The sequence below is a fragment of the Mytilus galloprovincialis genome, chromosome 14 (genome assembly GCF_965363235.1).
Source record: "Mytilus galloprovincialis chromosome 14, xbMytGall1.hap1.1, whole genome shotgun sequence".
Lineage (NCBI taxonomy): Eukaryota > Metazoa > Mollusca > Bivalvia > Mytilida > Mytilidae > Mytilus > Mytilus galloprovincialis.
In genome coordinates, this window is record NC_134851.1 from 55,811,675 (window position 1) to 55,835,779 (window position 24,105).

General features: G+C 32.9%; 1 protein-coding gene and 1 long non-coding RNA gene across 2 annotated transcripts in view; both read right to left on the reverse strand.

The window, feature by feature from the left end:
- Positions 1–24,105, reverse strand: part of LOC143059089 (nucleolar protein 58-like) — a 68,499-nt gene that overhangs the window by 10,992 nt on the left and 33,402 nt on the right. The gene's annotated exons all lie outside the window — the stretch shown is intronic.
- On the reverse strand, positions 12,362–21,268 carry LOC143058342 (uncharacterized). Its single transcript, XR_012973016.1, has 3 exons — positions 21,044–21,268; positions 13,853–14,070; positions 12,362–12,500 (listed from the first exon to the last, which is right to left on the reverse strand). It is a non-coding gene; the product is annotated as an uncharacterized LOC143058342 (long non-coding RNA).

Here is a 24,105-nt window from a genome sequence, read left to right on the forward strand (position 1 = left end):
TTATTATAAATACACATTTTCACAGAATTCAGATTGATTGTATTTTCTATATAATTAATTGATATTTTCCACTAGTACCACATGTTTCGATAATTATTACATTTCGAGATTTCAACGAGACTGAAACGTCAGAAGAATACATTCTTAATTCTGATCATTTTAAAATATTAAAATTACTAAATAAAATTTGAAGATCTGTCTAATGAATGTATATCAATACATGTACATTTGTAATATTAGGAGTATAATGAAGAAACTACTTTATATCAAGAAAAAATCAACGAATATACATAAATTCCACTTCCCTTATTACCTGAAACTATGTTCGACAATAGGTTGAATAATCATCATCAGATTTCAGGAAATAAGTTTAATGCCTGAAAATTTCAGTCCATAACTTAATGCCTAGGCGTTAGCTTATTGCCTAGGATTTAAGCTTAATGCCTAATGTCACTTATTGCCGCTAACATATACATATAAGTCTAAAAATTTGCACAACAGTAATAATATAATATGTTATAATACGAAAATTTTGTTATCAAATCGTGTTGAGAAATATTTCGGCTTAACAAATAGACTTCTTCGATGTCAATGGTTTTAACAATACTGATTTTAGGTGTAAAAATAAACAAATCAGTAACATAGGTAATTTTTGGTCTATTGGTTGTTATCCCCAAATCTTGAACATCATAATATAAACAAAACACGATACTCCAATATATTGACTGTGTATATTTACATTTAAAAATGAGTGAAAAACAAAACTGTTGATATTTCTTATTGATGAAGTTTGGATGATGTACATTTAGTTCTTTTATCTAAAAGCTTCCCCGAACCTGTTGCTGGGCATCACTCCAGTGAATTTTCTTTTCAATCACTAGAATTTTCATGCGATTACAATCAACAATTGTGTGACCCGACTGTCTGAAATGCTGAGAAACTGAGAGAAGTGGCTTCTTAGAGACATACCTCCTATTGCCATTGAGGCGTTTGTGGAAAGGCTGCTTTGACTCACCAACATATTAGAGGCCAAAAACCGAACATTCTAGTATGTTAATAACATTTATACTTTTGCAGGTTACATTGCAAAATATCTTTCAGTTTGCAATGTTACCTGCAACCTTCGGTTGCCTTACTGTGAAATGTTGATGAATGGTGCATCTGTAGGCAGCATTTGATGCGTTTTTCCTCACACGAACGACATTCTCCAGAAGTGCTTCTATTATCAGACACTTCAGCCTGCACCAGCAGGCTCGGGAAAATTCTTGGATAGTTTGGAATTCTTTTCAACTGATTTCCAATGCTCACGAATGACACCAACGCTGTTTTTGAGAGATGGGTGGTAAGTAAGAACACATGGAGTCCTTTTCTTTTTCTTTTTAACTTTGTATTCCTATAGTTCACTCCTAGGAATTGATTCCGCTTTCTGAAAACTTTTTTTTTATATTTCTGTGTTTGTAGCCCCTTTTCTTCAAGCAAGTTTCAAGTTGACGTAGTTGTCTTTTAGTTGAATCTGTGTTGGATCATATTTGCTTGACTCTTAGTGCCTGACTGTACGGCATGCTCTTAGTAAGAGGAGCAGGATGGTAAATTTTAGGGGACAGATATTGATGTGTGTCAGTAGGTTTAGAATATAGATCTGTAGATATGATGCCCTCTGTGAGCGAACTTGAAGTATCGAGGAAGGCGATTTTGGATTTAGATTTCTCATGAGTAAATTTGATACTTGGATGTATGTTGTTGGCATGAGTGATGAATGTATCTAAATACTGGTCACTTTTATTCCATTTCATATCTACATCATCTATAAAAATCTAAACCAGGAAAGCGGTTTTTCGATGGAAGATTCAATAAGTTGTTTTTTCTAATTTGCCCATAAATATGTTGGCATATTATTGAGCCATGTTGGTGCCCATAGCAGTTCCATTAACTTGCAAATAATGATCTCCATCAAATGGGAAGTTGTTTTTCTTAAGTACCAGCGTGAGCATTTTGACCAGGCATTCAGTAGGTGAATATTTCACTGGTCTGGAATTCCAAACTTCTCTACATACATCAATGCCATTTATGTGGAATATTTGTGTAGAGGGAGGTGACATCCATAGAAACATGTGTCGTGTCGGAGGGAAGTGGATTTAAGACCTGCATTTTTCTAAGATAATCGGTTGTATCTTTGATGTGAGATGGTAAGTCTTCAACATGTTGACGAAGATGGAAGTCAACGAGTTCCGATATTTTTTTCGTCGGATGACCATTCGCTGAACTATAGGTCTTCTTGGGTTATTGGCCTTATGAATTTTAGGTGTAAGATAAAATCTGCCCGGTTTTGGATTTTCTGGTTTCATATATTCAAGAGTTTTGTCATTGATGAAACAATCTTTGTGCATTTCTACCAAACTATCAGTTAAAAGATTTTGGATTATTTTTACACCTAATATATATCAGTATTGTTAAAACCATTGACACAGAAGAAGGCTATTTGTTAAGCCGAAATATTTGTCAACACGATTAAATACCAACATCTTCGTATTATAACATCTTATATTAGTACCGTTGTGCAAATATTAAGGCTGAAATAATTTTTTCCCTTATCTGCATAGTATCGTCTATTCTAGACGATCCGGTACATGGTAAATTTGCTGGTTGGTCCTTTATATATATATATATATATATATATATATACCTTTACTATAGATAATTTAGCTGATTTGTAACAATAACATCTCCATGCCTTATATATCATGTACTGTAGTACGCCGCTAGATTAAAACTGACGAGGAAAGGTAACACACGGCCACTGAAAGCTTTATTTTTGTAGAGCACAGGTGGTTGTGGTTTTGCGGCACGGCTGCAGTGCAGGCGATTTGGTGTCACGATATCACAGTAGCATAGGTGCGAATCCCGGCGAGGGAAGAACAAAAAATTTGCGAAAGCAAATTTACAGATCTAACATTGTTGGATTGATGTTTAGACGAGTTGTATATATATATATATATATATAAAAGTCTAAATTGAAAATACGTTCACACCTATGATTGTGTTGGATAAAAACCGCAATTTGTATACGTGTGCATGTAAAACAAATTTCATATCAGAAGGGTCTAAACACAGCACAATCAACATTTTCCAAAAGACAAAAAAAGTGAAAAAGTATATTTAAACAAAACGCATTTGACTAATGGGTCAAACAACTGATGTTCTTTAACCCTGCTGACTGCCATTGGCGATTGCCAAATAAAATTGATCACAAGATGAAATAAAATGGATCTTATATACCATGGAAACTTATTAATAAAATTATTTCTGTGTCTGTATCTTACATTAATTTGTAGGATCCTTTACTATAGATAATTTAGCTGATCTGTAAAAATAACATCTTTATGCCTTATATATCATGTGCTGTAGTACGACGCTAGATTAAAACTGACGTGGAGAGGTAACACCCGGCCACCGAAAGCTTCATTTTAATGAAGCCCAGGTGGTCGTGTGGTCTAGCCGGTTACAGTGCAGGCGATTTTGTATCAGATTATCTTAGTAGCATGGGTTCAAATCTCGGCGAAGGAAGAACAAAAAATTTGCGAAAGCAAATTTACAGATCTAACATTGTTGGGTTGATGTTTAGACGAGTTGTATATACAGAATCTACACAGTCATGTATCATCATCACTGCTGGTTATCCAATGGATAAATCTGTTGTATAGTTGTCAGTGGTTCAGACGTACTTATTGATATAATTATTTCTGTGACTGTATCTTACATTAATTTGTAAGATCCTTTACTATAGATCCCAACAATGTTAGATCTGTAAATTTGCTTTCGCAAATTTTTGGTTCTTTCTTCGCCAGGATTCGAACCCATATGCTACTGAGATATCGTGACACCAAGTCGCCTGCACTATAACCGGTGCGCTAGACCACAAGACCACCTGAGCTTCATAAAAAATGAAGCTTTCAGTGGCCGGGTGTTACCTTTCCACGTCAGTTTTAATCTAGTGTCGTACAACAGTACATGACATATAAGGCATGAAGATGTTATTCTTGCAGATCAGTAAAATTTTCTACAGTAAAGGATCCTACAAATTAATGTAAGATACGGTCACAGAAATAGTTATATTGATACAATGTAAGTTTCTATATGGTATATAAGATCCATATTGTTACAGTCACAGAAAATATATATATATATATATTTATATTAAGATCCATTTTGTTACATCCCGTGATCAATTTTATTTGGCAATCGCCAATGGCAGTCAGCGGGGTAAAAGAACATCAGTTGTTCAACCTGTTAGTCAAATGCGTTTTGTTTAAATATACTTTTTCACTTTTTGTCTTTTGGAAAATGTTGTTTGTGCTGTATTTAGACCCTTCTACAACGAAATTTGTTTTACATGCACACGTATAGAAATTGGGGTCTTTATCCAACGCAATCATAGGTTTAAACGTAGTTTTCAATTTAGACTTGTTTATATTTTTTCGTTGGGCTTGTATCATATTTTCCCTCCGGTTTATATGATCCGTTCATCCTTTATTGACCCTTAAAATTCAAGAGACTATCTTAAATTGAGGGTAAATTATAAGTCTCAACTTAGTTTTCAATTTAGACTTGTTTATATATATAGTGTCTAAAAATAGCAACAATCAACATTCAATCTATCTAGGTGTGGATCAGTTTGTAAATAAACTAATGCAGTTACTAAATTAAATTATATAAGTGTCTAAGAATGTAACTTTAACACACTAATGAGTGTTATAAAATTAGTTGTTATATTTTATATATTATTCACGCAATATTTCGCTAAACAAATTAGCCTCATCGGGCGTGTGCATCTATCTAGGTGAAATCGGATGCATTACATAACATGTCTAGATGTAACATAGATGTTGTATCGCTGCTTTGTTACTGTGCTGCTGAAAGAGTGGCCAGTGTTAGCGGCTTATCAGCACTTACAATTGCTTCTACCGCATTGTTTGTTACACCCAAATTTAGAAGTTTCTTGTTTCTTTACTTTTGATGTCTAAATTTGGGTGTTACAAACAATGCGGTAGAAGCAATTGTAAGTGCTGTAAAGCCGCTAACACTGGCCACTCTTTCAGCAGCACAGTAACAAAGCAGCGATACAACATCTATGTTACATCTCATTGCAAAACGGAAAATAGTATTTATATTCTTACTTGCGGAACTTGCAAGCTGCAGTATGTTGGTGAAACAGAAACTAAATTCAACATCAGACTTAACAATCACCGGTCGTTCTATACTAAAGGAAGAAACTGTCCAATTACGAGACACCTCTTAAGAACAGGACATACTTTTGATAATATCACCTTTCAAATAATTGAGGTAAACCAAAATTAGGACACCGAATAAAGAAAACAGAGAGAAAGGTTCTGGATGCATCAGCTACGTACTCTGGAACCTGATGGACTTAATGAGAGGGATGAAAAACAGTTCTACCCAAAACCAAAGAAATAAATCATGAATTTCATTCTATTTAACTAAAACGACTATTTGTTAAGATTTAGAAATTGTTATGTACAATGAACGACAAAAATATGTTTATATACACCATCAATCAATATGTGCAAGTGAATACTTTAAAATAATGACAAAGTTTAATTATCTCACAAAAGAACAAATATCAATTAAAATCAAAATCCTGACTACATGCACATCTTCAATATATGTACACACAGGCAGCAAAACGAAAACATCATAGAATCCAAACTGTAGGAGGAGTTGAAATGATAATTATATACCTATGATAGGACGCACAGACGGACGGACAGGGGTAAAACAATATGCCATCCAAATTTAAGTTGCGGGGGTAAGAAAAAAACCTTTTCTTTCTAAATTGAGGAATCGAAGTACTATAGGCAAATGGCACATTGTCATAGGTTTTTCTCGAACATTGTTTATATATTCTCTGGTGCTGTTTCCTTTATGTATTATCCTCTCCTTTTATGAGGTTGCTATATTTGATGTATATCTTTTTTTAAATATTTGTTTGTTTGTATTAAGATTAAGATACTTGTGGTACTTTGACATTCTGTCATTATGTTAATGTTTATGATAATTTTCGTATAATTGTCTTTCATTTTTGATAATGTGCTTTGTCTGTATACCTTTGCATAGGTGTTACTTCGATACATATAGCGTGGCGCTGTACTCATACATCATGTTATTATGCTGTTGTAAAACATGTTTGTATGCTTTTTTTTTTGCTATATGCGTTGTTTATAGGCCTTTTTATGATTATTTGATACATATATGATGGGCTCTGTATTTATACATCCCATCATTGTGTTATATTACCATTGAAAATTTGTGTTTTCTTGTCTTTAATTTATGATAATATACCTGGTCAATATGCCATTTTGCGCTTCTTTGCTACATTTGTTTTAGTGTTGAAGATTATGACACAATGTTGATTGCTGTACCCCTATTTTTTACACTTTTGTCTATGATATCTATTTGTTTTGTTCACATCGTTTTCAATATAAGGGATTTTATGCGTCTGTCTTACACGTTAGAGGTTTAGCTAGCTATAAAACAAGGTTCAATCCACCATTTTCTACATAAGAAAATTTCTGCACCAAGTCAAGAAAATGACAGTTATTATCCATTCGTTTGGTGTGTTTTTGCTTCAATATAATTATCTTAAAATGTATGACTCTCTTTTGGGACATGCATCATTATGATAAGCGTTTATCAAATAATTGTTTTTTTTTCTTCAATAATTTCTTATGTAAGACTTTAACATAATAGCTGAGAAATATTGGAATGCATCCGAGATACAATCTAACACAAACTGATTTTTGTGACAAAACAAATGTTTATTTATTTTTAACATTTTTTTAATCATTAATAAAACAATAACACTTAACAAATAATACTTATTACATATCAGACATTTTACTGCTACAATAACAAAACACAAAAAAAAAAAAAAAAAAAAAAAAAACCAACAACAAAACAGTCTTTTATCTATGGTACTATTAGAATTATTTACCAATTATTTGAGAAACAGCTAGGAAGTGTCCCATTGACAAATATCGAAAGAAAGACGACTGTGCAATACATTGATAGTTTAAGTAAGGTCTGACATGCATCTGTTTTATGAGATATATCAGGATTAACTTTATTATCTAACAATAATTTAACAATATCAGTATGACCTTTTGATGAAGCTGCCGGAAAAAGTGAGTCATTGTCTGTATTACATATATTAGAATCAACATTATGATCTAGTAAAAGCTGTACAATCTCAGTATGACCCCCAGATGAAGCGACACACATAGATGATTTGTTATCTGTATTACATATATTAGGATCAACATTATTATCTAACAATAGCTGTACAATCTCAGTATGACCCCCAGATGAAGCGACAAACAGAGATGATTCGTTATCTGTATTACATATATTAGGATCAACATTATTATCTAACAAAAGCTCTACTATCCGAATATGACCACGAGATGAAGCGGCAAACAGAGATGATTCGTTATCTGTATTACATATATTAGGATCAACATTATTATCTAACAATAGCTTTACTATTTTAGTATGACCCTCGTATGAAGCGGCAAACAGAGATGATTCGTTTTTTGTATTACATATATTAGGATCAACATTATTATCTAACAATAGCTTTACTATTTTAGTATGACCCTCGTATGAAGCGGCAAACAGAGATGATTCGTTATCTGTATTACATATATTAGGATCAACATTATTATCTAACAATAGCCGTACAATCTTAGTATGACCCCGAGATGAAGCGACAAACAGAGATGATTCGTTATCTGTATTACATATATTAGGATCAACATTATTATCTAACAATAGCCGTACAATCTCAGTATGACCCCCAGATGAAGCGACAAACAGAGATGATTCGTTGTCTTCATTACATATATTAGGATCAACATTGTGATCTAACAATAGCTTTACTATTTTAGTATGACCCTCGTATGAAGCGGCAAACAGAGATGATACATTGTTCATAACTATTATGTTACCCTCTTTTGATTCCAAAAAAAAAGGTGATAAATTATCTTTAATACAGATATTTGGATCGGTATCATGATCTAACAAAAGCTGTACAATCTCAGTATGACCCTCAGACGAAGCCACAAACAGAGGTGATACATTTTCTTTACTACATATACTAAGATCAACATTTTGATCTAGCAAAAGCTGTACAATCCGAATATGACCCCCACATGAAGCAGCAAGCAGAGATGATTCGTTATCTGTATTACATATATTAGGATCAACATTATTATCTAATAATAATTTCACAACCTCAGTATGTCCCCCAGATGAAGCGACAAACAGAGATGACTCGTTATCTGTACTACATATATTAGGATCAACATTATTATCCAACAATAGCTGTACAATCTCAGTATGACCCCCAGATGAAGCGACAAACAGAGATGATTCGTTATATGTATTACATATATTAGAATCAACATTATAATCTAACAATAGCTGTACAATCTCAGTATGACCCCCAGATGAAGCGACAAACAGAGATGATTCGTTATCTGTATTACATATATTAGGATCAACATTATTATCTAACAATAGCTGTACAATCTCAGTATGACCCTTGTATGAAGCGGCAAACAGAGATGATACATTGTTCATAACTATTGTGCTACCCTCTTCTGATTTCAAAAAAAGAGGTGATAAATTATCTTTAATACAGATATTTGGATCGGTATCATGATCTAACAAAAGCTGTACGATCTCAGTATGACCCCCAGATGAAGCGACAAACAGAGATGATTCGTTATCTGTATTACATATATAAGGATCACTTTTATTATCTAACAATAACTGTACAATCTCAGTATGACCCCCAGATGAGGCGACAAACAGTGGTGATTCGTTATCTGTATTACATATATTAGGATCAACATTATTATCTAACAATAGCTGTACAATCTCAGTATGACCCCCAGATGAAGCGACAAACAGAGATGATTCGTTTTCTTTATAACATATATTAGGATCAACATTATTATCTAACAATAATTTTACTATTTCGGTGTAACCCTTTTCTGAAGCCACAAACAGAGGTGATTCATTGTCTTTATTACATACATTAGGATCACTGTTATAATCTAACAATAATTTTACTATTTTCATGTGACCGTTTTTTAAAGCCACAACCAAAGGCGTTTTTCCTTTATCATTATGTTTATTAGGATCAGTTTTATACTTTAACAAAAGTTCAACAATCTCAGTATAACCTTTATACGTAGCTTCATGCAAAGAAATTATTTTGTTATCGTCATCACTGTGATGGTATAGAAGTAATTTTACCATTTCAGTATAATAGATAACCGTAGCCTTATGCAAAGGGGATTCATTAATACTGTAAGAGTTATTATGATCAAACTTATGTTCTAAAAGAAATCGTAAAATTTCAGTTTCACGTGCACATATACATTTAAACAGAAGCGAAGAATCTTTTTTATAAGTAAAACAAATTGAATCGTTAGCATGCTTTAAAAGTAATATTGCAATGTTACCGCGACCATTGACAACAGCCAATGAAATCATATTCCAATACAAATGATTCAGAGAGAGATCAAGAACTATTTTATCACTGAGCAATTCTTGGACAATATCATAATAGCCGTTCTCTACAGCTGTATACACAGATACCGCTATACTTGAATGACTATATTCTCTAAGGTTGAACCTCTGCCAATCTGGTACAATTGCACTAGTTTTACATATGTACTTCATTAATAAACGTACTATTTTTATGTAACCTTTACTTGAAGCTGTTAACAAAGGTGATGCTATTTGGTCACATTCAGTGACATAGTTGGGCTCAGCATTATGACTTAATAATAATTCTACCACTTGTGTATTACCTTTACTTGCTGCTATATGAAGTGGGGATATTTCATACGCTTCGTATTTTTCATAGTTTTTAGAACGTTTGGTAGAGAATTGTTTAAGTTTAAGGTATGATTTAACAGTTTCTATTATACTACCAAATGGTTGCTCTTCTTTAGACTTAGATCTCTCGCCAAATATACTGACGTCACGTTTTAAAAAAGGAGAAGGTTCAGAATCAATTCGAAAGGGGTTTTTAACATTACATGGAATATCAAATATACTGTTTACTGTAGTACCAGGATATATGTTATCAATGTGATTCAACCAGTTAAAACGTGCATGTAAATTTGGATTAGCCTTTTGATTCAACATCAATGCTACAACATCAGTGTAACCTTTTTTTGCAGCTTTAAACAGAGGTGTTTCGCCATCCCAGTACATTTGATTTAAATTGACTGTTTTGTCCAGAATAACGAATACAATATCGCAAAAACTTCGATCTATCATCAACATTAAAAGTGAAAAAACGGCTTTATCCGGTAAAAAAATCATATCATTTGCAATCATTTTTGTGAAATTCAAACGAAAAGACGAATCTTTTAAATTTCGATTCGAGAAGACATTTTGAATAAAGCCTTGTTCTATGTCTTTTTTTAATCTGTCAAAATATTTGTCCTCCTTTTCCAATGAGATTTCCACGACAATTTCATGCATGTCTTTATCTCTGGGTAATCTTTTCAATGCAAAACGATCGCGAATGACATCTGTGTGTGCTAAATCTATTAAGAAGTCAAACATATGCTCACCACAAAAAAACACAAAAATGTCAAAAATCTTATTATGTATGATGGTGTATTTAGTGTTACGTTTTTCGATATAGGAGTCTTTTAGCTTTTCTATTTCATTTTTGACAACTTGAGTTGAGAGGTGTGATTTTAATTCAAAATTACGAGAAATAACTTTAAGTATAGGTTTCATTTTCGTTTCCTCAGATAATAAAATTTCCTTTATACAGTTATTATAGACTACGAATAAGAATAGTGTTGCCAATGCAGTTTGGTCAAATGATTTCATATCCAATAAAACAGCGCTTACGGATTCAATTGGATATCTAAAATATTTAACTATATTATCAGACTTTTGTCGAGAATACAATTGACAAAGAAGCGGAAAAAAGAAGAATTCTGACCATGCATTCGAAGTTTTAAGAAGTCGTATTTCATCTTTAGTTAAATATGAATTTGCAATATTTAGCCTTTCGTCATTTGTTAAGCAATAATCGCTAGCTGAAAAGTCGCAAGTAGTTTCTGATAAAAGTTCAATTTTTTTAACTATTTGGTGTTTGAAAACGTGTGTTTTGCATGACGCTAACAGTTTAACCCGATTGCTGTTTAGCATTATTTTGATATCTTTCCACATGTCTAACCATTTCATTGCTTTATCTTGCTCAAATGTGTAAGCGCCAAAAACATTATACATTACAAATATCTGTTTACTGTCAGGATCATAATAGTTTTTCATCTGTTCAGGACTGCTTACAATAACTATATCATAGTCTTGTGTCCGAGCTAGCTGCAAAGCGATAAAATGCATTGCAGTAGATTTTCCGCATCCGGATGGTCCGACGGCTACAGCTACGTTATACAGGTCAACCATTTCTGACAATCGTTTCATTGCTCTTGTTTGTGTAACATTTTTCTTTTGCCATTTGAGTATTCTTTCTTCACATATTTCTGCAATTGACAATATGATAAATAGTTATCAAAGGTACCAGGATTATAATTTAATACGCCAAACGCGCGTTTCGTCTACATAAGACTCATCAGTGACGCTCAGATCAAAACCGATATCACTTTGAATTTTACAACAAGAGTGTATATACCATGTACAACGGAACATATGTAAGTTTATTTACTCGTTTTTCTTTGTTGTTAATGTGGTTCTCGTTTGATTGTTTGTTTCGTGTTTATTTAAGGAAAGGATGGCTCATAAATTTTGCTATTTCCTATTTTCGCAGATGGATTAAAAAAGATTAAGAACATGTGTATAAGGCAGCAACCATTTGATTTTCGGGGTTTTTTTTCTGGACAAACTTTTTTTTCGCCATTGTCGAAAAACAATCTATTTTAAATAGCATCTGTATTTCAAAGCCAAATCACAATTTAAATATTTAGTTTACATGATATTAAATAAAAAAAAAGTACATCTGAATGTGTGTTCCTTTTTCGCAATCGTCAAAATTTATTAATTAATGAAACAATGTATATAATACGTCTAGTTCAATGATAGTATAATCTTCCTCATTTCAATGCACAAACTAACACGTTTCGCTGATTTAACAGCCGAAGATATGTTATAGATCTAGTCTTACACATCGATTTTAGCAATAAAAACAATAGAAGGGAGATAAATAAAATATATATCTATTTATATTAATGTATTGTTACCAAATAATTAATTTCGCATTGATTAAACAACGTATGAAACATACTTCGTACACCCTTCGGAACTGCGTCTAGCTTTCCAATCATGTTCCTAATCTCAATGAGAATATCTCTATCATTTCTATCAAGCTTGCGTACTTTTGCATGACTGCAACGTTCTGTAAAGCTTGTTCCACCAAGTTGTATGATTGCCTTTAAAATTAAGAAAAGTACAAAGTCAATACTTCATAACCTCAACAAGTTAGTCCTGTCTTACAAAAAACGTATCATCTGCAAAATATAAGTGCAGATTAGAATGTATTATGTAAATTCCTCATCAGTTATTAGAGTTTCGGAATCATTTGGAGTAGTATTCATGCTCGGTTTGGCTTTTTTATTCCTTTTTTTACTACCAAGAAAATGGATCACTACCACTTGTTTGAAAATTTAGTCTCCAAAAGTCTCTCTGAGTATTATGGGCATAGTATGGATGAGGGCAGTATTTCTGTACTAGATGAAATAAACTGGGAAAGCCATTATATAGCACCTGAAATTACACAATTTCCTGTAATTCTTATACAGCCAAACCTGTTATAACAGACAACTTAAGGTAGGGCAAAAAGTGGTATCTTACGCCAGACGGTGTTTTAATACATGTTCAATTTATATAAAATTTATCACAACGTATTTAATATAAAATTATTGGTGTTAAGTGCTTTTACACCGGTTTTTGCTATATACTGATGGTCTCTTAATTAGGTTGATTTATTTGTTATTCCTTTCATATTTAGTCTGTTAAGTCAAATAATTCTGGTATTAGTTCGGATTTAGTGCTAAATAGACATCAAATGCAGGGCACAGCTTAATACTATTGCGGTGGTCTAGCCGTGAACAGTTGGGGCAAGTATGGAAACAAAATTCAAATGTTCAAGCTTGGTATAGCTCTTAATCTGAATTATGATTAGATATTTGACACAACGTAGGTTTCTGACACTGAATGAATGTGGTCTAAAAACATAGAAATTAGAAATGATTAAGTTTTATAGCAGGAAATTTATAATAATGACCATATAATTGATATTCATGTCAACACCGAAGTGCTGACTACTGGGCTGGTGATACCCTCGGAGACAAAACGTCCACCTGTAGTGGCATCGACCCAGTGATGTAAATAGTTATCAAAGATACCAGGGTTATAATTTAATACGCCAGACGCGCGTTTCCATAAGACTTATCAGTGACGCTCGGATAAAATTGTTATATAAAGCCAAACAAGTACAGTTGAAGGAAGGAACTTGATTGAAGCAACACAGATAAAAATCAGAATAATGTATCTGTATTTGGCAAAAATGTGTAATATATGTTGAATGCCACCCTTTGACCTATAATTGTTTTCTTTTACAAATTGTGACTTGGATTGAAAGTTGTCTCACTGACACTTATGCCACATCTTTTTTTTTTATCTATATGATCTATTGAAGGTTCTTTTGAGTGTACCCTGGTAACATTTCCCGCTAACTTTTTATAATATCTAATGACCTTATATATACTGAATTTATACTCACTTGAGACGTTTCGTTCCACCATTTATTAAACACTAGCTCTTTTAACATTCCATCTTTACTGTGCATTATTTTGTTTCTGTAATATTTAATTGTCGTCAGGTCTGCTCCAACAACATCATTGCCAAGGAATGGTAGCTCATCTTTAATTTCAATTTTGGTTAAATTTCGTATCAGACATATCATTAAGGTCAGATCAAAAGTCTCGGAAGAAGGAGTACCTAAAATAATTATCTTGTAATTAATAATATCGTTATCCTCTAAAAAAATATGTTGTTCAAAATGAACTGATTTCAATTTGAGCTCGTTTGAATTGAGATTAATGCAAATTGCACGTGACATTCACGTGAATTATTTCTGTGTTAAAGTTAATGTGATATATGAGAAGGAGAACAGATGTGAGTGCAAAGTAATTTTTTTTAAATGAAGATGTTAAAACCTGGAAAAGAAATATGTGATCTTTGGAATAATGAAGCATAAACATGAGTTTTACTTTATACTTGAGTGCCATTTTCTCCATAATTTGAAAATTACTTTTTAAATTTGTTCAGCAAAAACTGATTGACTGAATCAAAATATTGCATATGTCTTTATAAAAACAACGATGTGGTATGATTGTTAATGAGTCAATGTGAAAATGTCTTAACCATGCCAGTATATAGGCCTTTGAATATACGCACGTCAAAATCGAGATTAAAATTGCTCGTTTGTCAATTAATGTTTCACATTTTCCATGTTTAGGCCTTTAAGGCTGTTTATCAATTATATTACTAAGTGTGACATGACCTTTAGGAATTTTGTGTCTTCAATAATAATCAACTTCGTATTTTATTTTGCATGTTGTACTTTTGATTCAAACGTCACTGAGTTTTATAGACGAAATATTGCGTTTAAAAAAAAAGAATGTCAAGAAACTGAACTCCAAGGCAAGTTCGAAATGGGAAGTCCATAAATACTGACAAAATCAAACGCTAGTAATCAACGAAACCAGTTGCACAACAACTGCCAAAATCCTGACTTGTTACTGGTATTTCTGAAGAAGACAGTTTGATGACCTTTAGTTTAGATGTATATATTCCCCATTGAAATTATAGTGGATAGCTGTCTTATTGGCATGCAAACCACATATCTTTATTTCTTATATTAACTATATCTTCGGTATTCTCTTTTTTTGTTTGTTTAGCTGATCAATATGTTAACCAAAATTTGAAGTATTGATTGAGAGGGCATCATTTTAATACTGGTATATGTCGGGTTGTTGTCTCTTTGGCACATTACCCATTTCCATTCTCAATTTTATATGACAATAATGGATAATACTTGCTAAATGTGAATTTTGGTAACTGAAATTCACAGAAAACAGTATCCATATCATTTTCTATGACCAATGGACCGTTAGTTTGGGATAAAACTCTTATTTGGCAATAAAATTAGAACGATCATATAATAGGGAACAGGTGTACCAAGTTTCAAGTTGTTCAGACTGACTTTAACTTACTTAAACGACTGTGACTAAATACTTTAACTGAAGCAGGACAGACGGACGCACAGATTAGAGAAATAATGCCACTTTTCTATCGTAGGCGGGGCATACAAGTTGTGAGAAATACTAACTCCTAATCAAACAAGAGTGCACACACTGAAATGTCTCGCCTTCTTTACTAATCATTGATATTATGTTGAAAGTCCTAAGTATAAAGCTTTATTACAACTGTCACATAAACTTAACATTAACCAAGATAGCTAAACAAAGATCAATGAACCATGAAAATGAGGTCAAGGTCAGATGAACCATGCCAGGCAGACATGTACAGCTAACAAAGCTTCCATACAACAAATATAGTTGACCTATTACTTATAATTTAAGAAAAATAGACCAAAACACAAAAACTTAACACTGTGCATTAAACCGTGCAATTGAGGTCATGGTCAAATAAACCTGCGGGACTGACATATAGATCATAATTTATTTCCATACACCAAATATAGCTGACCTTTGGCATATAATATTAGATAAAAAGACCAAAACTTAAAAACTTAACTTTGACCACTGAACCATGAAAATGAGGTCAAGGTCGGATGACATCTGCCCGCTAGACATGCACACCTTATAATAATTCCATACAACAAATATAGTAGACCTATTGCATAAAGTATGAGAAAAACAGACCAAAACACAAAAACTTAACTATAACCACTGAACCATGAAAATGAGGTCAAGGTCAGATGACACCTGCCAGTTGGAGATGTACACCTTCCAGTCCTTCCATACACCAAATATACTACCCCTATTGCTTATAGTATCTGAGATATGGACTTGACCACCAAAACTTAACCTTGTTCACTGATCCATGAAATGAGGTCGAGGACAAGTGAAAACTGTCTGACGGGCATGAGGACCTTGCAAGGTATGCACATACCAAATATAGTTATCCTATTACTTATAATAAGAGAGAATTCAACTTTACAAAAATTCTGAACTTTTTTTTCAAGTGGTCACTGAACCATGAAAATGAGGTCAAGGACATTGGACATGTGACTGACGGAAACTTCGTAACATGAGGCATCTATATACAAAGTATGAAGCATCCAGGTCTTTCACCTTCTAAAATATAAACCTTTTAAGAAGTTAGCTAACGCCGCCGCCGTAGCCGCCGCCGTAGCCGCCGCCGCCGCCGCCGGATCACTATCCCTATGTCGAGCTTTCTGCAACAAAAGTTGCAGGCTCGACAAAAAACAGACACTATCGTTTATATCAGATTCATCAGTAGCACTCGAATATCAATATCTCGAAAGGAAAATGAAAATAAAAAGCTAACGACCATTGAAATTTAAACATTTCATATATATATGCTAAATACAAGTAAGCTATCTACAATGTTGGGTAGTAACCCTAGTTTTGTACGACTTTGCCCCCCGCAGAGCTATAGAAAAACAGTACATTAACGGGTGGTACACGGACTCTTTTTAGACGATACAAGGACTCTTTTTAGTTGTTACACGGACATTTTTTATGACTAGAATCACTCGTGCATGAACAATCATGGGCACTTTAACTTTCAATTAGATTTGAACTTTTTGGTTCACCGACATATTTCCTGTCTTTTTTTAATAAAATATTTTCGTTATTATCAATATTCTTTTTTAAAACATTTCCAGTAAAATACTATTCATATCAGTATACTAATAAGCTCGTACATTTAACTTCTAAAAGGGGGGGTATGCTTTTCTCCTAATAGAAAAGATATTTTGATCCCAAATTTTAAGAGAAAAAATTTACTATGGTCAAGCAGATAACAAATTTCTGATCTGCATGATTCCTGATTTTTCGTATACCGTATATATATAATAGTGCTAATCTAAAAGAAAAAATAAAATTATATAGTTGTAAAGGTAAATATTTAATATATTCAGAAAAGTACATACCCCTTCCCCCTTTTCATGGAGCATGGACATGAATAGTAATTTTAGATAATGCTGAAAGTGAAGAAATGATGATACCGACGTTTATATTTTAATTAAAAAAGACGGGGAAATATGTAAATAAGAATCAAATCTCATCAAAAGATAAAATCCCTATCAACTCACGATTGATCCTATTAATAAAAAGTGTTCGTGTAATACATGTCCAAATAAGCAGCAACTCTTGAAGAAAATCACTCAACTTATGTCAGGCCTCAATTTAGGACGGTTGGCTGCGATTGGTCATATAGTAACACGTGTTTAATTAATCGCGATCAACACTTGCAGAGACCGAGCATGATTTTATTTGTTTTACGTATTTGTCTTAATATATACAATAACAAAACAAAATCCTTTTTTCATAACATTTCACTCACTAATGAAGTAGAAAATTCATTCTTTTGATACATTTATATTGTTATTAAATTTAATTATAAGTTGAATTCAAATCTATCAGGGGCGGTTCCAGTCATTTTAAGAAAGGGGTTCCCAACCAAGGAAAAGAGGGGGTTTCAACTATTTATCCACAATCAAATGCATTGATCGTCCAAAAAATGGATTTCAACCCCCGGCACCCCCTCCTCCCACTGAATATTAAATTCATGTAATTGACAGCAAACGTGCGATTTTTACGAAATGTTTAAAGGGGTAATGGGGAAAGGAAATGGCACATCCTGCATAATTCCATCAAAGTAAAGATCACAGACTGTTTATTTCAAATCAATTCAGGCCACCTCTCGCTTTCCGTTTTACCCATAAAATTAAACGTTAGCTTACTTACCACTAAAATATTTCTTAAATATATTACATTTCAACGAAGTTGCATTTTAAAAAAGTTTCAAACTTGATAACATTAATCTTATACTTGAAATGGTTCTTTTGTTTTTATTAAATTATTAGAATTCTGATTCTTTTCTAGAAAAAAAACTCCGTTGAAGGAAAATGAAAAAAAATGTGTTTATTCTATAACTTACATTTACTGATTTGAGGCCATTTAAGTTTCTCAAATGTTTAGGCTTGCAAAATGTAATACTTCTTCCTTGAAACGTCGTACATTCTTCCTTGAAACGTCGTACAAGTCAGATACAAAACAAAAGTAAAAAAAACAGCCCGGAAACAACCTGTCGTATAGTTTTTCTGCACTTGTAGTCAGGTCAAGGTCCTCGGCTAACGCCTCGGACCTTAACCTGACTACTCGTGCAGAAAAACTATCCAGCAACGGTTGTTTCCGGACTGTTTCTTTGTTACCTTTGTACTTAAAACTTGTTTTCTCTTGATACGTTCTTCTTTTTTATATATAAATATATATTTAAAAGATTCCCGCTGGAAAGTGTTATATATTTGATAAACATCTTATAATAAGTTAATAAAATAAACAGCTGCGCCATGAGCGCATGATACGCCCGACGTCTTGAGTAAAAGTTTTATGCAATAATCATAAATAGTTTCTTGGAAAGTTTTAAGCAATACCACAAATTGTTTTTGAGACACGGCGAGACATTTGAAACCCCCAACCCTGTTTTTTTTAACTAAATATCACTAAAATAAAATTTTGAATCAAAACCAAAAAGTATACAGATCTTTAGATTATTATAACAAAAAAGTGTGTAAAGTTTTAAGTAATAATCATAAATTATTTTTGAGATACTGTGCGACATGTAAATAAAATCCCTCCCCTGTTAAACAAAACACTCAATAACTCAAAAATAAAATTTTGAATCATCACCAAAAAGTATACAGATCTTAAGATTAATATAACAAAGACAGGTGTACAGTTTTAAGCAATAATCATAAATCGTTTTTGAGATATGGCGCGACATGTAAAAAAAACCTCCCCCTTTTTTACAAAATACTCAATAACTCAAAAATGAAATTTTCAATCATCACCAAAAAGTATACAGATATTAAGATTAATATAAATAAGAAGTGCTTAAAGTTTTAAGCCATAATCAAGAATCGTTTTTGAGATACGGTGCGACATGTGAAAAAAACACACCCGAGTTTTAGTTACAAAGTGCCGAAACTCAAAAAGTTTAAATCTTATTTTCACCAAAAAGTATACAGATCATTTGACCATCATAAGAAACAACTATATCAAGTTTCATGAAATTTGGATAAGTTGTTCTCAAGTTACGGTGCGACATGTTTACGCCAGACAGACAGACGGACAGACGGACAGACACCGGACATTTGTATATCACACCAAGTCCCGTCAAACTTTTAACGGGCGTATAAAAATGTTTGTTATCTTGAGTTTGTATACAAGTCGTTGGTGTTTGATCTGCCCTTATATGATCAAAGGTTTTATGTCATGGATTGATTTAGAAGATAGAAAAAACAATGCAGATCATGTGTACGTTTCATTTACAAATCTGATTTACATTTTCAGTTTCAGTTTAAGATAAAGAATACTTATTTTCTTATTTCTTTTTATAACAAAATCTATAAAACAAATTAACATTGACCAATAATTGTTAATTTCTGTATCATTTGTAGGAAAGTTGTCTCATTGACAATCATACGACATTGTTTATATATAATATATATATATATATAGAGTCTATAAGAATCTACCAACCAGTAAACTTAATAGGTATTAGATCATCAAAATTGACAATACTACACAAACAGGAAAAGTTATATGTCTGAAAGATTGTGTAACAATACCGATAAATAGATGGAAAACAAAACACTAAAAAGTGTTGAATATCATTGCACAAAGATGGAAAAACTGAACAGATGATATAAATTATACAATAATTACAAATATTTCGGCTCAACAAATGACCTTCTTCGGTGACAAACGTTTTAACAATAATGATATATAATGTATAAGGTGTAAACATAGATCACAAATAATACAGGTAAGTTTTGGTCGATTGATTTTAATCCAAAATCCTGAATATAATAATATAAGCACCAGACTGTAAATTTAACTATTTCTTTCTATTGATTCCATCTGGATGGAGGACACCCAGTGTTTTTATCCAAAACTTCTCCCGATTTTCTCTTTGCCTATTTTGCCATGTACAATCCTGTTCGATCACAAGGATCTTCATATATATGTATATATATATATATATATTAGTGTTGTCAAATCGTACACTTTTGCCTAACCGGTTTCTCGGATAATCGTTCAACCGATTAACCGGTTGACCGGTAGTTTATGTTGATGTTTGAATGTCTTATCTATAGTACTCTACACATATATATATTTAGAAGATGTGGTATGCGTGTTAATGTGACAACCTTCCATCCAAGTCATACATTTATGTTTTTTATAATACGCTGAATTGAAGTCAGTGTCCTTTGGTATTATATTAAAGGCTTGTTTGTGAAGATTCCTGGCGAAGTTTGACTTTTAATAATCAAATACACCGTATCAACTATGGAGTTTGTACTAAATTCAGATTGAAAAATAAAAAAAAAACTTCTTGATCTCGTAGAATTTAATATGTCTGAAACCGATGCTTCTTTATTTTCTCTTGTTGTCTCCGAAAATGGTGTGAAGTGTTTCAATTTGAAATGATTAAGACAAAGCTTGTTACTCGTACTATCAAGTATACACTGATTACATTCACATAGTTTGCAATTCACCATTATTGAGTTAGCATTTCGTTTAAAGTATGACAAAGCCTTCCACGACAGAGATTGCACATTCAGATGTAGGTCAGCACAAAATAATAAAGTAAATCGTATATTTTATATATATAAGCAACTTGGTCTGCTTACCTGATTTTGGAAATAACAAATCCCATTGAGCTTCATTAATAACTCTTCTTTTTTTCAGGGGTTCTAATACTGAAAACTTCGCTTGATTCAAAACTATCTTTAATCCTCCAGGATGAAATTCTTGATCAAATCTTACTCGGACAGCAGAGGGTGCCACTCTGATTAACAAGTGTGCCGTACGAAGATAATTTTCTTCTTCGGGTGAAATATCTGTAGCTTGTTCTCTACTATTAGTAGACACATCAGTCATTGTTGCTCTGAATAAAGAATACAATTCTTTAAAAGATATCGTAATTCCACAAAATTGCTTCGCTGGTGTACATTTTACACACTTATTAAGATATGCTAACGCAGGATACATTTATAGTTATCCACAACAGAAAAGAACATAAACCACCGAATCAATTAGTATTTTGCATTGTGCAATGTTTAGTAAAATATTTTATTTGTTGATACTATTGTAAGTAAGATTTACCTATATTGTTTTAATTAATGATCACGAATTTACAATTTATGGTCCTTGAACATAGATTTTTACCATTGATGAAACAATAAATTCATTATCCAAATTATCTTCATTAAAAGGTATAAAATAAATTGTAAGATACAATGTAACGATAAAACGTGTTGTTCTTTACTGTTTAGAAACATCCTCTTTTATTGTTTATAATCCTGGTACCTTTGATGTGAACTATTTACACCACTGGGTCGATGCCACTGCTGGTGGACGTTTCGTCCCCGAGTGTATAACCATCCCAGTAGTCAGCACTTCTGTTTTGACATGAATATCAATTATATGACCATTTCCTGTTACAAAACTATGAATTTTCCGAAAATCTAAGGATTTTCTTATTTAAGGAATAGATTATCTGAGCCATATTTGGCAGAGCTTATTTGGCCTTTTTAACTTTTTGGGATTCGAGCGTCACTGATGAGTCTTTTGTAGACAAAACGCGCGTCTGGCGTATATACACAATTTAGTCCTGGTATCTATGATGAGTTTATTCCATACAACGAATATAGCTGACCTATTGCTTACAAATTAAGAAAAACAGACGAAAACACAAATACTCAACACTTAGCAATGAACCGTGAAAATGAGGTCAAGGTAAAAAAAAATAGTTGACCTATTGCATTTAGTATTAGAAAAATAGAACAAAACTTAAAAACTTAACTTTGAACACTGAATCATGAAAATGAGGTCACGATCAGATGACAACTGTCAGCTAGATATGTATACCCTACAATCATTCCATACACTAAATATAGTAGACATTGTTGCATATAGTATTAGAAAAATAGACCAAAACTCAAAATCTTAACTTTAACCACTGAACCATGAAAATGAGGTCAAGGTCAGATGACACCTGCCAGTTGGACATGTACACCTTACAGTCCTTCCATACACCTAATATACTATACCTATTGCTTATAGTATCTGAGATATGGACTTGACTATCAAAACTTAACCTTGTTCACTGATCCATGAAATGAGGTTGAGGTCAAGTGAAAACTGTCTGACTGGCATGAGGACCTTGCAAGGTACGCACATACCAAATATAGTTATCCTATTACTTATAATAAGGGAAAACTGAACATTACAAAAAATCTTAACTTTTTTTTCAAGTAGTCACTGAACCATGAACATGAGGTCAAGTTCATTGGACATGTGACTGAGGGAAAATTCGTAACATGAGGCATCTATAGCCGCCGCCGCCGGATCACTATCCCTATGTCGAGCTTTCTGCAACAAAAGTTGCAGGCTATTTTTTTTTATTTTTTATTAGTTTTGCACTATTTTTTTGTGTAAAATTGAACAACTTTTTCAGGTGTTGATTTCGAATTCCGCATGTGAAATCTTTAACGTGCATAAAGTATTGACAGTGGCAGTTCACGACATTTTCTATGGGCAACGAGCATTTAAGTTTTAAAAGAAAAGGGGTATGCGTTTTTTCTTTAAAAATATCATTATCCCCAAATTGATGAGTTGGTAATACTATTTCACAAACACTGCACATATGAAAATATATATTAAATCTGACTTAAATTTTATCAATATATGAAAAATGTTAGAAAAAACATATCCCCTCCTGCGTTTGGAGTTAAAAGGTTTAAACCTAACGGGATGCTCACGGACTACCTAAAAGGGGGCCTGCCCTTCCAGTGATATCGTATATACTTAACCCTGAAAGAGGCGACCGGGGAACCCTGCTCCACTGTTCAGACTCTGATGAAAGTTTGAAAATCAGGCGGGTAGCATGCGATTTCTAGAATACCTGGGTTATTTCTCTAACATCCAACGACAGTTTTCCCAGACAAGCACGATCCTAGCTTGTCTGAAATAATAACCAGCCGTTGGACATCAGGGTAATCTCGGGCTATAATTTGGAATGGCGTATTGATAAACAAATTCAATCTTTATTTTGTCATAAACTTTGTGAACAACAAGGTCATGCAAACTGAAACCAAAAGCTCATCCTTAATAACATGTCAAAAGTATGCCAAATGTGGAATTAACGGCAAACAGATCGCATCATAATATGAACAAGCCCGTGGAGTTTTTTTAAGTTGGTAAGAAGCTAAGGCCGTACGGTGACCTATAGTTGTTAATGTCTGTGTCATTTTGGTCTCATGTGGACAGTTGTCTCATTGGCAATCATACCACATCTTCTTTTTTATATTATAAAGAGACAATCGTATCTTATGATTCATGGACCGTCTCTCTCCCAGTTGTAACATTTCTTTAGAATGCAATGTGTCAAACCCCATGGTACTCTACAAAAAGAGAAGGTCGGACAATGTCAAATATGTCCAAATATAGCTTTAAAAAGTCATGAAACGTTCACATAGCCAGTTCTTTTGAAAACGTACTTCGATTCTGAATTGAAAGAAATTGCCAAATTAAAACTCAAATAAGATGGCCTCTTAAGAGTCCAACAGTAATGCACAAACTTTAGGAACACTCATTTATTTCATCTTGACATTTTTCGACAAAGCTCGGTTGCTAAGTTTCTTTATCAATAGTAATTTAAAATATGAGCATTCAGAATTAACATGTAAAC